Genomic DNA, 13,926 nt, shown 5'->3' with positions numbered 1-13,926 from the left:
AAAAAAGTCCAGAGCCACGGGGCCTGATGGCATAACAAATATCATGTTGAAAGCTAACAAACTGTCACGGCCACGGTTTATAAAGGTGCTGCTGTTTCAAAGAATTGCAAAAACACGAGAACTTCCAGATTCATGGAGAACAGCAGTGATTGTTCCAGTGTTCAAGAAGGGAAATCGTGATGACCCAACAAACTATTGTCCGATAGCCCTTCTGGACACGATTGGAAAAATATTCGCAACATTCCTACAGGAAAAACTGGCTTCAAACGCAAACATTATTGACGAACACCAAACCGGCTTTACGAAAGGAGTTGGCACAGAGTTCAATCTACTCCTGTTGAACATACCTAAGCTGGAATCAGTGAGGGGATGTCAAAAATTATTCCTCGCCTTTATTGATTTAAAGCAAGCGTTCTACAGCATAAAACGGCAACTATTATGGGAAAAACTTCAAATATGGTCATGTCTGATTGAACTACTTCAGCCGCTGATGTTACTATATTCTAACACCTCAATCAGAGTGCGATATAATGCCCAAGGCGAAGTAACTGATGAAATCCAAACAAAAAAGGGGTGAAGCAAGGTTTTCCATTAGCAGCTTTACTTATTAAACTCTTCATTGCGGACTTACCAAAGGCAATGAAATAGGTAAAGTCCTTTCCACCAAAGATAAATGGTCACCAAATCAGCTGGATCATCTATGCTGATGATATTCTGCTAATGGAGTTAACCCAAATTGGGCTACAACAGCTCCTGTCCTCTCTTCAAAGCCACTTCCAGGTAAACGAGTTACAAATAAATGTCAAAAAATAAAAAATGGTGACATTTCGTTCAAAAGCTAAAAAACTCGATAAACACTTCAAATGGTCAGTAGCAGGAGAGAATCTTCAAGCCACTGAGACGAAACGTTATCTGGGAGTGCTTTTTAATAAGTCAATCAGAGAATGGTGTTGAGAACAGGATCTGCTGGCTCAATTGTCATTGTTTGCACTACAGGGAGCCAAACTACACAGTGGCTATGGCAAATTCACTCTCAAACCAATTCTAGCATTCTACTTACAGAAAGTAGTCCTGGCTTTAACCTTTGGAAGTGAGGTTGGTTGGAATATCAGCGAAAATGTCTGGACTAAATTAGAAGGCCTCTTTTGGCGAAAGATTCTTAAATTGCCATCAAACTTTTCAACGACCGCAATTCATTACAAATTATCTATTGACTCAATATATCGGACTGTTTTATGGAAATCTGTGGCACTGTGCGAAAAATGAGTGTAACTCCTGTGCCAATACCGTATTAGATTCTACGCCAAACAAATATGCAAGTGAACACCAGTCTGCTAACAATCTGGAAGACGAAAATTAAAGGAATTCTAAATGAAGCAGATGTGTCAATGGAAAACGTCCTGTTAAATCCGTAAGCAGCCAAGAAAAAATGAAGGTGGTGGATTTGGATAATAATTACAGAAAAAAGACCTAAGTTGGCATCGGCTCTTGACAACGTACCAGCAGTACATGGCATCGACCAAGCGCCTAGTTACTTGACTACATTTCCATCTAGCTATCACAGAGACCAATTTCTAAAATTACGTTTGAACTTATACAAAACTAAAGAGATGTTATTGCTGAGGCGTGATAAAGGGACATCAAACAACCTTTGTAGATTCTGTGATAGTACAGTGGAATCCTTAAAACATCTTGTGGTGGAATGTTGTGAGCTATCACCGCAACTCAGTTTGCACTTGTAGAAATTTGCCCCCAGAAATGAAAATATGGATGACTAATTACATGGACACAATCTTGACAGACACTCAGTCGAAGTAGAGGTTTTTTAAGTGATGGTTGGGGGGTGAGAAGGATTGATGTATATTCCAATTGTTATTAAAGGAATTGCGAAGTGATATCATGAAATGTTTTTTGTAAAACTAATATAACAATTAAAAAAAGTAATTTAAAAAAGTGCCTATTTGAATACTTGTAATTATAGACCTCTGTGTAACATCCTTACAGCTCACATTCCCTCTTGAGATAAAGCCTGACTGCTCAGCAGCACTACCACAAAACTGTGTAGTACAGACTTATACCAAAGGTTGGTATTGCTTACACCTTTAGTCTTAGTTGTGTGTGGTGGTCCCAAACGGTACTGCAAACAAACTCTGCCTAACACACGCGGGCAGAGGATGCGCAAGCACAGCCAAGGATGGAAGGGGCGTGGAGCACAAGCGATGAAGCATTGTGAAGGAACCACATAGGCAGAGAGTGGCAGGCACAAGCACAGCCAAGGATGGACGGGGCACGGAGCAGTCGCAATCAAAGATTGCGAGGGAACCACGTGGGCAGAGTATGCGCATGCACGAGCGCAGCAAGGACGTAAGGGATCACACATGATCAATCATTGCGATGGGAACCATGTGGGCAGAGGATGCATAGGCGTGAGCACAGCAAGTATGAAAGGGGCGCAGAGCACACCTGATCAAGGATTGCGAGGGAACCATGCAGACAGAGAACATTGCAGACGCGATCAAGGGATTGTGAGGGACGAAGGGTGAAGGAGTGCAAGCGACAGAGAAGTGTGATGGCAACACAGGGGTTGGGAGCAAGGGAACGTGGGATGCAAGCGATCAGGGTCAAGGGGTCACAGGCAGAGGGACAAGTCTCAGGGGGAGGGTAGACGCAGGTCAGGGGAGAAAGGGCATCAGGTCAGAAGGGCTACGAAGAGCAGAACAAGTTAAATCTCCCCACAACTTCCTACCTGGCTGCTGCAGTCAGGAGGGTGAGTCCTCCACACTCACTGACTACACTGAAGACCCCTTTGCCGCTCAACACCGCGTCTTGTCCTGAGAGGGCTTAGAAGTAAGGAAGTATAATAGGGAGGGGTCAATAAAATGACATCAATAGGTTTGGTTAAGTTTAATGTGGAGTCCCAGAGGTCACCTTATCAAAACCAGATATGGCTTATATGTATATTTGTCAACTGCCACCAGTTCCTGGGAGCCCACAGTTGAATAATTCAATTTAGATTCAGGATTGTCCACAGTTAAAGGCAGATCCTGGCTACTTTGCGTTTGGTTCCAACAGTTGCTGGTAGCAATGCACATATTTTTTTGGGACTGCCATGTTGCGATACTACCAGGCAGCTGCTGAGAGGTGTTGGTAGGCAATCTGTCATGGCCACAGGCCCCAGAACACAAAAACCACACCATCTAGTGATGGGGGCAATGGGTCACTTGACTCACATATGTCCCTTTGGGACCTATAAACACAGGGGCCCTGGCTGGACTCAGTCCTGGCGCCTTTGGTGCCAGGCTCATATAGAGATGTGAGCAGGAACACTTTACTTCAGTGCAGGAGTGATTTTACTTTATTTCAGTGCAGGAGTGCTTTTATTTTACAAGAACTTTCCAGGAGCTGAAAGCCTTTATTCCAGAGAACATCCTCATGTGCTGACTCATCAGGTGTGGCTCCATAGATAGGCCTGGTCTTCATGTGCTGACTCATCGGATGTGGAAGGTGTGGCAGGCAGGCTGATCCTGGTGGCTGTGGCTTCCGAAACTCAGCTATATAAGCTGCTCCATCCTTAAGGCTGGTGCTTCACGTTACTGTGCACTCACGTGCAACATGACGCTCAGCGTTGCTTGGGCCAGTTTACTTACCTTTGAAACCCGGCGTTCTCCTGCATACTCACCTCCAGGAAAAACCGGTGCTTCACCACTTCATCTGCAGACTCATCTCCTGACATCCAGTGATCTTGATCCCAACGCCGCAGCACTGCACTCCGCATCCACGAACTCGGACCCTGTGAAGAAGAAGAAAGACAAGGTTAGAACATCCGTCCTAGGGCCGCACCGCATTTGAACCCTGTGCACCCCATCTAATTAACTACTTACCAGCTACTGTACCACTGCAGCTTTGTTCCTCATTCCTTCCGGCTGTAGTCTCTAGCTCTGCAGCATCTGCCGGGCTAGCAACATCACCTGCAAGGGAAGAAAGCAAAAGAGCAAACATCAAAAGTGGAACCGACAGCAATACAAGACAATAAACTTTACAATACAACAAAAACAGACGAGGAAAGACAAAGGCAAACAGGAACACTTGCCTGAAGTATAGTGGCTTAGTCGCAGCATGACTGGACTACCACGTGCAAGCGACGATTTAAGCGTACTCGGTACAGATTATACAAGCACCCCTGCCAGAAGCAGCAGGACAGAGTGCTCGCCAAAACTAATGAACAGGTGAGCTTTCCAGGGACAGCTCATCCCACGGGTACAACGGTTTGGGAGAAGGGGTCTGGAAGGGGATCGGGTGCACAAGCTGGCATACTCTCGCCCCCTATTCTCCACGCAGGAGCTGTCCCGAGCAGCATCACCTATTACCACCAGTCACCACATAAGAGCAGAGGGTGAAGTCAGACCCGAGCGACATCACCCTCGGGAGGGCTGCAACCGTTCCCCAATGCCACCGCAGAGACCAGGTGAGCGTAACACTATCTCAACAAAGTTTCAAGTGTGCAATATATTTTCCTAGCCTGGAGCATTACGAAAGGGGGTTTTGGTTTTCGATGAGCAGACCAGACATTTTATTAATAAAAACAAAAAGCTCACGCAATTCCACCCTCACACGTGGCATTCTGCAACAGTACTTCTCTGGGAATATGTTGTGGAGTCTATCTGTGCATCCTCTGGCTACAGACCCTGAGTCAATCTGGCTCTCGTTGCAAGATTTATATTCTCCTCCTTTCAGAGGATTATGCAAATGCTAAAAACACATCTCTCATGGACGGTCCCTCCTGCGCGCTTGCCTTGAGCAGTTGGATAAAAAAACACTGAACGCTTTCCTCTTGTGCAACCTGTGTTTCCTCTGACAGGGCTTTAACCCCCATTTGTCAGTTTGATCTCCCCCCACTATCTGGATATCTATAGTCCGAGAGGCCTAAGCAATGTTGCATAAAGCTCTAGTAAGAGTCATCAAATGTATTTTAAATAGAGTCCACCTTTTTCTGAAAGGCTCTATCCACTACCCGTATGACGTAGGTGTTTATGACTTCGATCAGTTGTTGACATACTGCAGTCTCAGGTTTTCAATAAAGAATTGAAAAAATACAGTCATCATTAGGGTTAGAAATCTTGTGATAGGTCACGTGCTGAGGTGTCATTGAGTGGTCAATGATCATAAGATTTCACATCAGCTACCATTTTGATTTTGGAGACATTATGCAACTGAGTGCCAAACAACACTCTGCGTTGTCCTTTACCCTCTACTGGAACACAAGAGGGCATACTAAACATAGTTAATGACAACCTTTATAAAGGCACCAGCATCCTATTGAATTGCATATATACACAATATTCCTTCTGTAGCCCCTGGTTTCCCGGCCCTGGTCCATGCAAGGGTGTACTCTTCCCTTCTCCGGAGCAGAGACAGTTGCCATGAATACCACCCACAAGCCCAGCCCGCTGGGTAGGAAGGGGCGCTGCACCTGCCAAATAAAATGGCTGTGAACAGGAGATGGGCTACACCCTGAGTTCTTTGGTGAGTAACAGACACCAGAGTGAACTTTTATCGGGATCCCAATGAGGGCCCTCTTTATTAAACATACCCATTCTTGAAATCTACAACCTAGGATTCCCCTGGCGTGAGCTCCATCTAAGCGGGGGCCAGCTACGTCAGCTCACCCTTCCTTGGACCCTAAGGATGAGCTTGCCAAAACCAGTCCCCTTGCTAAACTCAGGTACTACCCACATAGAGAGTGAGGACAGAGGATGGCCTCTGTAGTTGGTCCCGTCTTGCATAGCGGCCTTAGGCAGGCCTACAACCCCACGCCAGGGGACTTCCACCCCACGCCAGGGGACCTCCACTCTACCCCAAATTAATAACAATGGCCATCTACATTATTTCCTATCTATACCTACTCAACAGTTACATTCCCCTAATACCCCAACTCTCTACTTCCTCCTACTTTGCATTTACCTTACATAACATTGAACAAATATGCGCATAACTACTCATACATATATACATAGACTCACAACATATATACAACATAAAACACTAAATGACAATGGGTGACTGCTGTAGTCAGTCACCCCTTCTTAGTACCTTTAGGTCTATCCAATGTGCAAGGCTTCTCCTGATGACACTGGCTGATGAACTGGGCCCTGCTCCACAGGTGACAGGTGAGGCCTGGCCCCCTCCTCTTCTTCCAGGGTGACCCCATCCACCACGTGGGGCCACCGCACATCCCGAATCCTTTATATTGTCCTATGCGCCCCTCTATGCACCTGGGTCCCGCCCACACTCACCAGCGCGACCCGCAGTATTTATACATTATTTTAGGGTGGGCCCCATTGGCTGGGGGGGTGGGCCTCATTGGCTGGGGGGTCCCACCCAACATCACTGCTGTGACCCGCAGTATATATATTATTTTAGTGTGGGCCCGTTGGCTGGGGGGCCAACCCGAAGTTACTGCACGGTCCGAGCACTATTAACAGAGACAGCGGCGTCCCCGTTGCTATCGGGATGCTGCCACGCTCACTGAAGAGCATCATGCATCCTCCTGGCCTGCCTCCTCAGCAATGCATTGTGGAAACGCAGGGGGCGGGCCGCGTCTTTACCCGGGTTGCTCCACTAGCAGCCCAGTGCTTTCTTCACCCGGGCCGCTCAACGGCTCCTGACATACGCAGACCAAGAGGATCTTTTCAATAACAGGCCCATCTCGCTGGCCACGAGACAGGCCTTTGGGGCCACGGCCAGGCAGCCAGGTCAGGACTGACCCCACATGCGGTCCTGGCCAGGCTGTTCTTGATGGGCCCGGGCAGCCACTGCCATGCTGCCCGGGCCATAAAATGTCTCTGGGGCCCGTCCGGTCTGGCCCCCGTGCGACCTGTCAGGCACCCCGGCCAATGGGTGCCAGAGCTGCCCCTAGCATAGCAGCTCAGCCCCCCCTACACAGTCTCTGCGGGGGCTACCCGTTGTGCCACCTGGCACTTTCCAAAGGATTAAGGCGCCACAGGCCACTCGAGGCAGCGACCCCCCAGGTAAGTACCTCTCTTTTTTCTCTCCTTCTTCAACTGACCTTTCAACTGTCTTTTTTTAAATCCTTCAGGATTCTTTTCTCTCCCCTGCCCAGCCCATTCTTGGGCATGGGAGTTCTTTTTGATTGTCCCTTTTTCTTGACATTCCATCCAGCACCAGGCTGGATGGTTCGTCCCAGACACATACACATAAATACAAACACACACACTACACATTTAATAAAACCTTTAATACTACACTGGTGTCTGTGTTTTTTCTTTCTTGTGTACATTCCCTGGGCCCCGTGGGGCCACGGGCTACACTTCCAACCAACAAGTTCCATCTTTCTCAGATATTTTAAAATTAGATCTTGGATTAAGGGATCATGAGTAACACTATTCTTCGAATGGGATTTAAAAATAAAATCCCCGTAAAATTGCATTGAGCTGAAAAGCAAGGTTTGTCGAGTGTACAACTTTTGCTACAATTATAAAATGTTGCTGCAGTTTTTATGCAAGTCAAGAAGATTGTTCCATATAACCATGATTTCATATTCAAAGCTAGAATTACTTATAAAATGTAGTGGCCGATGCCAAACCCAGTGACTGAGATTTCTCATTTGCCTTTTGTGATGAATCCTGCATAGTCATCACAGAATCCCAGCCTGAAGTCTGCTCCCATGTTACCAGGGAATGACAGCTGCTATCTGATCCTAGCACTGGGGTGATATTAGGAGGTAGGATCACATTGGAGAAGTCTGTCAAGGGAATGTGGTGACTGCATCAGGAGCAGTGTTCATCCTCTTTGGAGGAGGAGGTTTCCCTAATGCCTGAATATTTAATAGAATGTTGTCACAATAGGGATTCCCTTCCCAGACTTAACCAAGTGCCAAGTATGAGAACCCTTTTTATAAACCTAAGAATGATGTGTATATGGGTCAGGAAGTTAATATTACCACTTCTAGTAGTTATGATCCTACATTGGGTTTGGGATATAGACACAAGAGAAAACTATTACTTCCCTTAAACATACATCCTGTAAATCACTTAAACAGAGTGGATTAAATAATGTTAAAACAAATAAGAACATTATGAACTCCAAGTCTCATAATGCTATTAGTACTGAGAGAAGGAAGAGGGGTCCAAAGTTACCAGCCTATAATTTTAATGAGCAGTCTAGTTGTTCTAATAACCCACACCTGAGCAGGTCTGACGGGAAGCTGTGTTGAGGCCGGCTACCCCAATAGACAGAGAGAAGCTCTCTGTTTCCTGTATCCCGCTCTGGTGTAAGGTTGTCACTGGAGAGCATACAGAGCTGTGAAAGCTCCATTGACAGCCGTGCGAGCAATAGCAGACTAACCTGAGCTGTCAAACACAGAGGGAGTCCTGACGAGCAAAGAAGTAGAAGCAGCGATTCAGAAGGAGACGCCAGTACATACCAGTGAGTTGGCCTTGTACAGGTGACCCCGGGGCGCTCTGAAGGAGACCGCTGTATAATAATGAATATTTTGAATACTGAACATTTGAATTAAAGCAAACTGGGCAAAACTCTCCTATTAAGAGATGTCGAATAGGAAAATATTGTAACCTGCAAAGCCAAAGTTGAAAAGGGGCAATAACAAAGAAAAGTGAATACAACTTGACTGAAGGGGGATATCCAATAAGGGAATACTGTAACCCGCATTGCCAAAGCCAAAGAGGGGAAATAGTAATACAACGTTCCTAAAGATGAATATCCAAGAAGGGGACATTATAATCTTCACTGCCAAAGCCAAAGAAAGCTGAGAGTTATACCAAGGCTATTTGAATGTAACAGTCCCAGAACAAGAGAACCCATGAAAGAAAGTTGGAGACTGCATTGCCAGAAGCCAATAGGTTGTGTAGAAAGAGATCAGAGACAACAGGAGAAAAGCCCTCCTTCAAAAAGAATCAAGGAGGAGAGAATTGTAACCTACATTGCCTAGAACAAACACATCAACGTGAAAATCATTGTCTTTTTGTGCAGTATGTAAAAAGAAGTCAGGGACTGCATGAGAAAAGCCCTCCTTCTAAAACGGACCACAGGGAAGAGACGTGTAACCTGCATTGCCAATGGCAAACAGATAATTGTGAGAATCATTATCATTTTGTGCAGTATACTTTTGAAAGAAGTTGTAAACCAAGAGTGTTGAAAGTCACAAGAGTAACCCAAGAAACAGTTATTGATTCAACTTTCCCTATTGAGGACTTAAGTGTGGAAAGTTTGGAACAAGCCTTACCACAGAGTACAAATTGGAGTAATATGAGTTTTGTCCTGGCAGGCAAGTAAACCAGGAAAGCGACAAATTGTAGTTAGTGTGAATGTGGTAGAATGCTGTGGTGGAGAAAAAGTGGCAATTACACTAATGTTTTTGTATGAACTGTTGTATAACCATCAGGACTAAAGTATATATTTTTGATTGAACCATCCTGACTGAAGTGTTGCCTATGAAGGAGAAATATGATGTGATGAGATGTGAATGGCCTTCATAGAAAAGAACATGTGCATTGACTTCTGACTTGATGTGTGAAGAGAAAGTCTTTTTGGTTGCCAAGCCGAAGGTTGTGGAAACTTGAATTGTCTTGAAGTGCGAGAAACCCTTTGGAACTGAGATAGTCAGTTTGCCAAGTAAAGGGCATATTGAATGAAAATAACTTTGTATTATACTTGGAGTGGAACCTGGCTAGTGAAAAGAACTTTCCTGACATTGGACTTTGGTTTCAAACATCCTAAATTGATCCAGGGGAAGGGAATACAACCCTGGTCACAAGGATTCCTGTGTAAAACTATTATGTTTGAATTTGTATGTCATTTTGTGAAGTTAAAACAGCCACATAATTCCTGTATGATTTTCTTGTATGTATTAGTGCGAGGGTCAGATACGTTTGGACATTTTCCTTTACCATTAGTTTGTCTGGTAGGGGAGTCCTTGTTAGGCTAGGGAAAGATAGGTGTTTGTCTTACCTCTTACCAGTTAGCAAAGTGGCTACTTGTTAGAAAACTATACTTATGTGTCCGTCTTGCATTTCCGACCCCTCACACTTTGCTCAGTGTTGTTGGAGTCATAAAATTATTTTCAAGACTAATGAGGGTTCAAAATCCATTGTGACAGCTCAAATACAAACGTATTCATTTTGTGTACCCTAGAGTTCACCACTGGAGTGTGCATACATTTGCATTTTTATTTGTTCTCAAGCTACATCAGAGGGTCGTTTTAAAACCAATAAAATAATGTAAGCTAAAACAAATAACATATATCTGTGACTTTTGAACCTTATCAAAATTCAGTCAGTAGTTGGATCATTTGAGAAATTGTGGATAGAAGCAAATAGCATTTTCTGAGCATTTATATAAACAAAACAGGTGTAATTGTAAAAAGTGTATGTATGAAAAAAGGAGGATTTTAAGGGGTAAACAAATAAAAAGGAAAACTATACATTTTTTATTTTTTTAAAAAGAACAAAAACATGGCACACTGTAGTATATCAGACATGTTAGAAAAATTGTGGATCTGTTGGGTGATGAACTCCAGGCCTCCAGGGCCAAAAACATGGCAGGTTTTCAGGATATCGCATATTAATATTCATGTTATAAATGTGCATACAATGCTTCTAAATGCATGCACACTTACCTCATATATATTAGTGAGGGCTTCCTGTGCCTAGCAACCATATGACAATTTCTCTCTCTCTCTCTCTCTTTCTCTCTCTCTCTCTCATCTCTGTGTGCTTATCTAACATTCTCACTCTATATCTCTGCCTCTTTCTATGTACGTCAGAGTCTCTTAGTGCTCAGGTGCATGTTTGCTAGAGTTTTCACAGAGCTGCACGACCAAAGGGGGGAAAAACTTATTTTAGGAGAAGGAGCCTGTCTTTTCTTAGCAAAATCAGTTATTAAAAATAACTAAAAAGGATGTCATTTAATTTTACTTACATTGTAAACTGTTTTTTAAAATGTATAACGTTAATTTCTAATTATCACTTTCAGTGTATGTTAGAGTTACAATAAGAATGTTACACTTGTATTGCTGATCAAAACACATCATCAAAACTTAGAATAGTCAAATAAAATATTTTCAGATAGAATGTTACTATTCAAAGATGGACAGTGTGATACACTCCTGGTGTACTGTTTCAAAATACTCCTATGAGAATGGGGAATTTGGCAAATAACACCAATGAGGGCTCTAGCCTGCCTAGCATAACATCAAAGAGAATTTTGGGATCATATGAATTACCAGAGATATTTATATTTGAAATATATGTCTCTGATAAAATAGTTTCACGCTTGAATTACTAAGTGGTTTTAGGTGGCCTCAAAAATGCATAATCAACCTTATTAGATTTATAGTGCTTTATTAAAATTGAAGACAAATGGTATTTTAAGGGTGGCACACGTGAAACTAGGGGGTTCCTTGTGGCTTTCTCAAATGTCACGTGGGTTCCCTCCACCCTAGCCCAGGCATCCATAACCACCAAGATGTGCTCAACATATTCTAAAGCACAATAACACCTACTGTCTATGTCACTTCTAATAAAGGAGAAACCTAAAGGTTGTTTGCCTTTTTTTTATCTCCCTCTGGGACTTTCTAAGGGACAGTGCTGGTCTGTTTGACTGCCCAATGCCACCTGGATTTGTCTTCCAGTCCCTCCTGTTCGCACACTCTCTCTCCCAGTCTATCTCTCTTCCTCTTTTTCCTCTCTCCTTCCTCTGTGATCTTCCTTCTCTCTCTCCCTCTCTCTACATGTACTCCTTTACTTCTCATCTCACTTCTCTCCCTCCTCTCTCTCCTATCTGCTCCTCTTTCCTTCTCCTCTCTACTCTCTTCTGCCACCCTCGCACTAACTGCACCTTTCTACTCTCACCTCCATCCCTCAATGTCCCCTGTCCAGTGGTCGAAGTAAGCGGGAGCGGTCAGGAGTGGTGCTCCTATACTTTTTAAAATTACCTTTTACTTTTATTTTAAAAAGGAACCGTTCCGGAATGGTTTCGTTTTAAAATAAATGTGTAGGAAGAAGTTGAAACTTGCACTTGCACTGAACTTTCCCTTAAACATCAGGTGCAAGTGTTTGGGGGGGTGTATTGTGTGTGGGAGGGGACGTGGTGATGGGGTTTGTGGGGAGTGGGTGCAAGTCAGTAGGGAACATAGTTCCACTACTTCTTTTCGTACACTTCGACCAATGCCCATGTCTGCTCCTCTGTCTCCTGATCATGCACAATCTCTCCATATATCTCTCCCCACTACCTTCCTCCTCCTTCTCTCCCATCCCCACTACTACTCCTACTACACCTTTCACTCTCTCCCTCACTCTACTGCCACACACTCTCTGCCACTCTTTCTCAAACACCCTCTCTAAATCCCCATGCACTTCTTCGCAATCTTTATATTTCTGCTGCATTTCTCTCAACCTTTCACAGCTGCCTTCAACACATTACATTCACCTGGTACCACTCTCTCTCGCACATAATACCTTACTTTCACTCTCTCCGAACACTGCTACAGTCTCCTCAGCACTCCACTCCACCATCTAACTGCTCTCTTGATCCACCACAGCCCCACCTGATCTCACCCGAACACCTTTTAATCTCCTCTGTGCTGGCTGGGCTTTTATAGCCCAGTTTACCCCCTTCTAACATTCCTCCCGGCTTTCATAGGTCTCTCTGGTCACATGCTCCTCTTGGCAAATTACTGGATAGGCTATCCCTCGGGGGGCTGGGACTTTGCCTGAAAGTCATTAAGACTAGTTTTATCCAGACCCCCTTTTCAAACTCTATTTGCAGGTTGGCAGCTATGTGGTAAGGCTGCTCATTTTCCTTGTGGCTTTCTACATGTGCTTGTCAATTCCATTTCAAATTGAGTTAATCCCATGGGGTCCATCTGGGGCGGGGAGTTTGTGTTGGTTGTACCATTTTTGTTTGACAAAAGAAATCCCATTCGCACCTGGGGAAGGGCGCTCAGCCATTCAGGTGGCTGGAACAGTGGGTGAGAATGCACAGTGTACCGCACTCTGTTTCCAGCCACTTGAGGCTCTTCCCAGGGTGGCACCATCTTTTTTTGAATCTCCTGAAAAAAAAAATATAAACCATTCGTATACTGGATGAACCCCGTGGTGCGAATGGCTATCAGCCTCTTTTCGGGGGGCAGACATGGCCGGTAATAGCCCACAGCCCTCGCAGAGGACCTCACTTCTTTCGGGCCTGCCTAGGCTCGGCTAGCAGGACGTTACTGGCCATGGGTGCCACCCAAGGTGGCGGTTATTGGAATATTACATTCTATTCCTTTTCTCGATTCCATCCCTCTTGTTTTAGTCTGGGTTTCCTTGGTTGCTCTCAGGTACATTTTGGGAGCTGTGGCTCTTAAAAAAAACAAATGATAACTAGCCAGAAGATATGCTGACAGGCTCTGTGGAAGGGAGAGTGGTAGCAGAAGGCATATACTAGCATACTCAGGGTGGGTAGGACACCCCCATTCCCTCACCCCGCTTCTGGTAGGGTTTCCTATTCCCCCTAACTGAGCCGTGACCCTGGCCATCTCTCAGTGTGTAATGCACTAGGTAAGTGGACTTGGTGTTCATTTTATTTTTCACAGCATTTCACCCATCATTACATTGTTTCTAACATTGAAGCACATACACTGAATTGGTTAGAGTCAGGATTTGTAAGTGAGATTGGAATGGCTGCGACATCAGTCACTCCATGGGGAGCCAGGGGTTGTCCAGCGCAGAATTCTAGCTGTGTGTCAGGGTAAGGGTGGCTGTGCACCTGCTCAGTCCTCAATGCACAGACATCCTAAGAGAATGATATACATATATGTCATATTATGAAAACCCAACATGTTTGCGGATCTTGCTTCCTGGAGTTAAACACCCTGCTTCAAACCGATCATAGCGTAAGTGTTTCTTG

General features: G+C 44.6%; 1 protein-coding gene across 1 annotated transcript in view; it reads left to right on the top strand.

Moving 5' to 3' along the window:
* The window catches only part of ITGA4 (integrin subunit alpha 4), a 911,072-nt gene that overhangs the window by 507,213 nt on the left and 389,933 nt on the right, over positions 1 to 13,926 (top strand). The window lies entirely within an intron of this gene.

Source organism: Ambystoma mexicanum, chromosome 9, assembly GCF_040938575.1.
Source record: "Ambystoma mexicanum isolate Mex_15411 chromosome 9, UKY_AmexF1_1, whole genome shotgun sequence".
NCBI classification, from domain to species: domain Eukaryota; kingdom Metazoa; phylum Chordata; class Amphibia; order Caudata; family Ambystomatidae; genus Ambystoma; species Ambystoma mexicanum.
The sequence above is the reverse complement of the archived record's forward strand: the minus strand, read 5'-3'. Positions and strand labels throughout refer to the sequence as shown.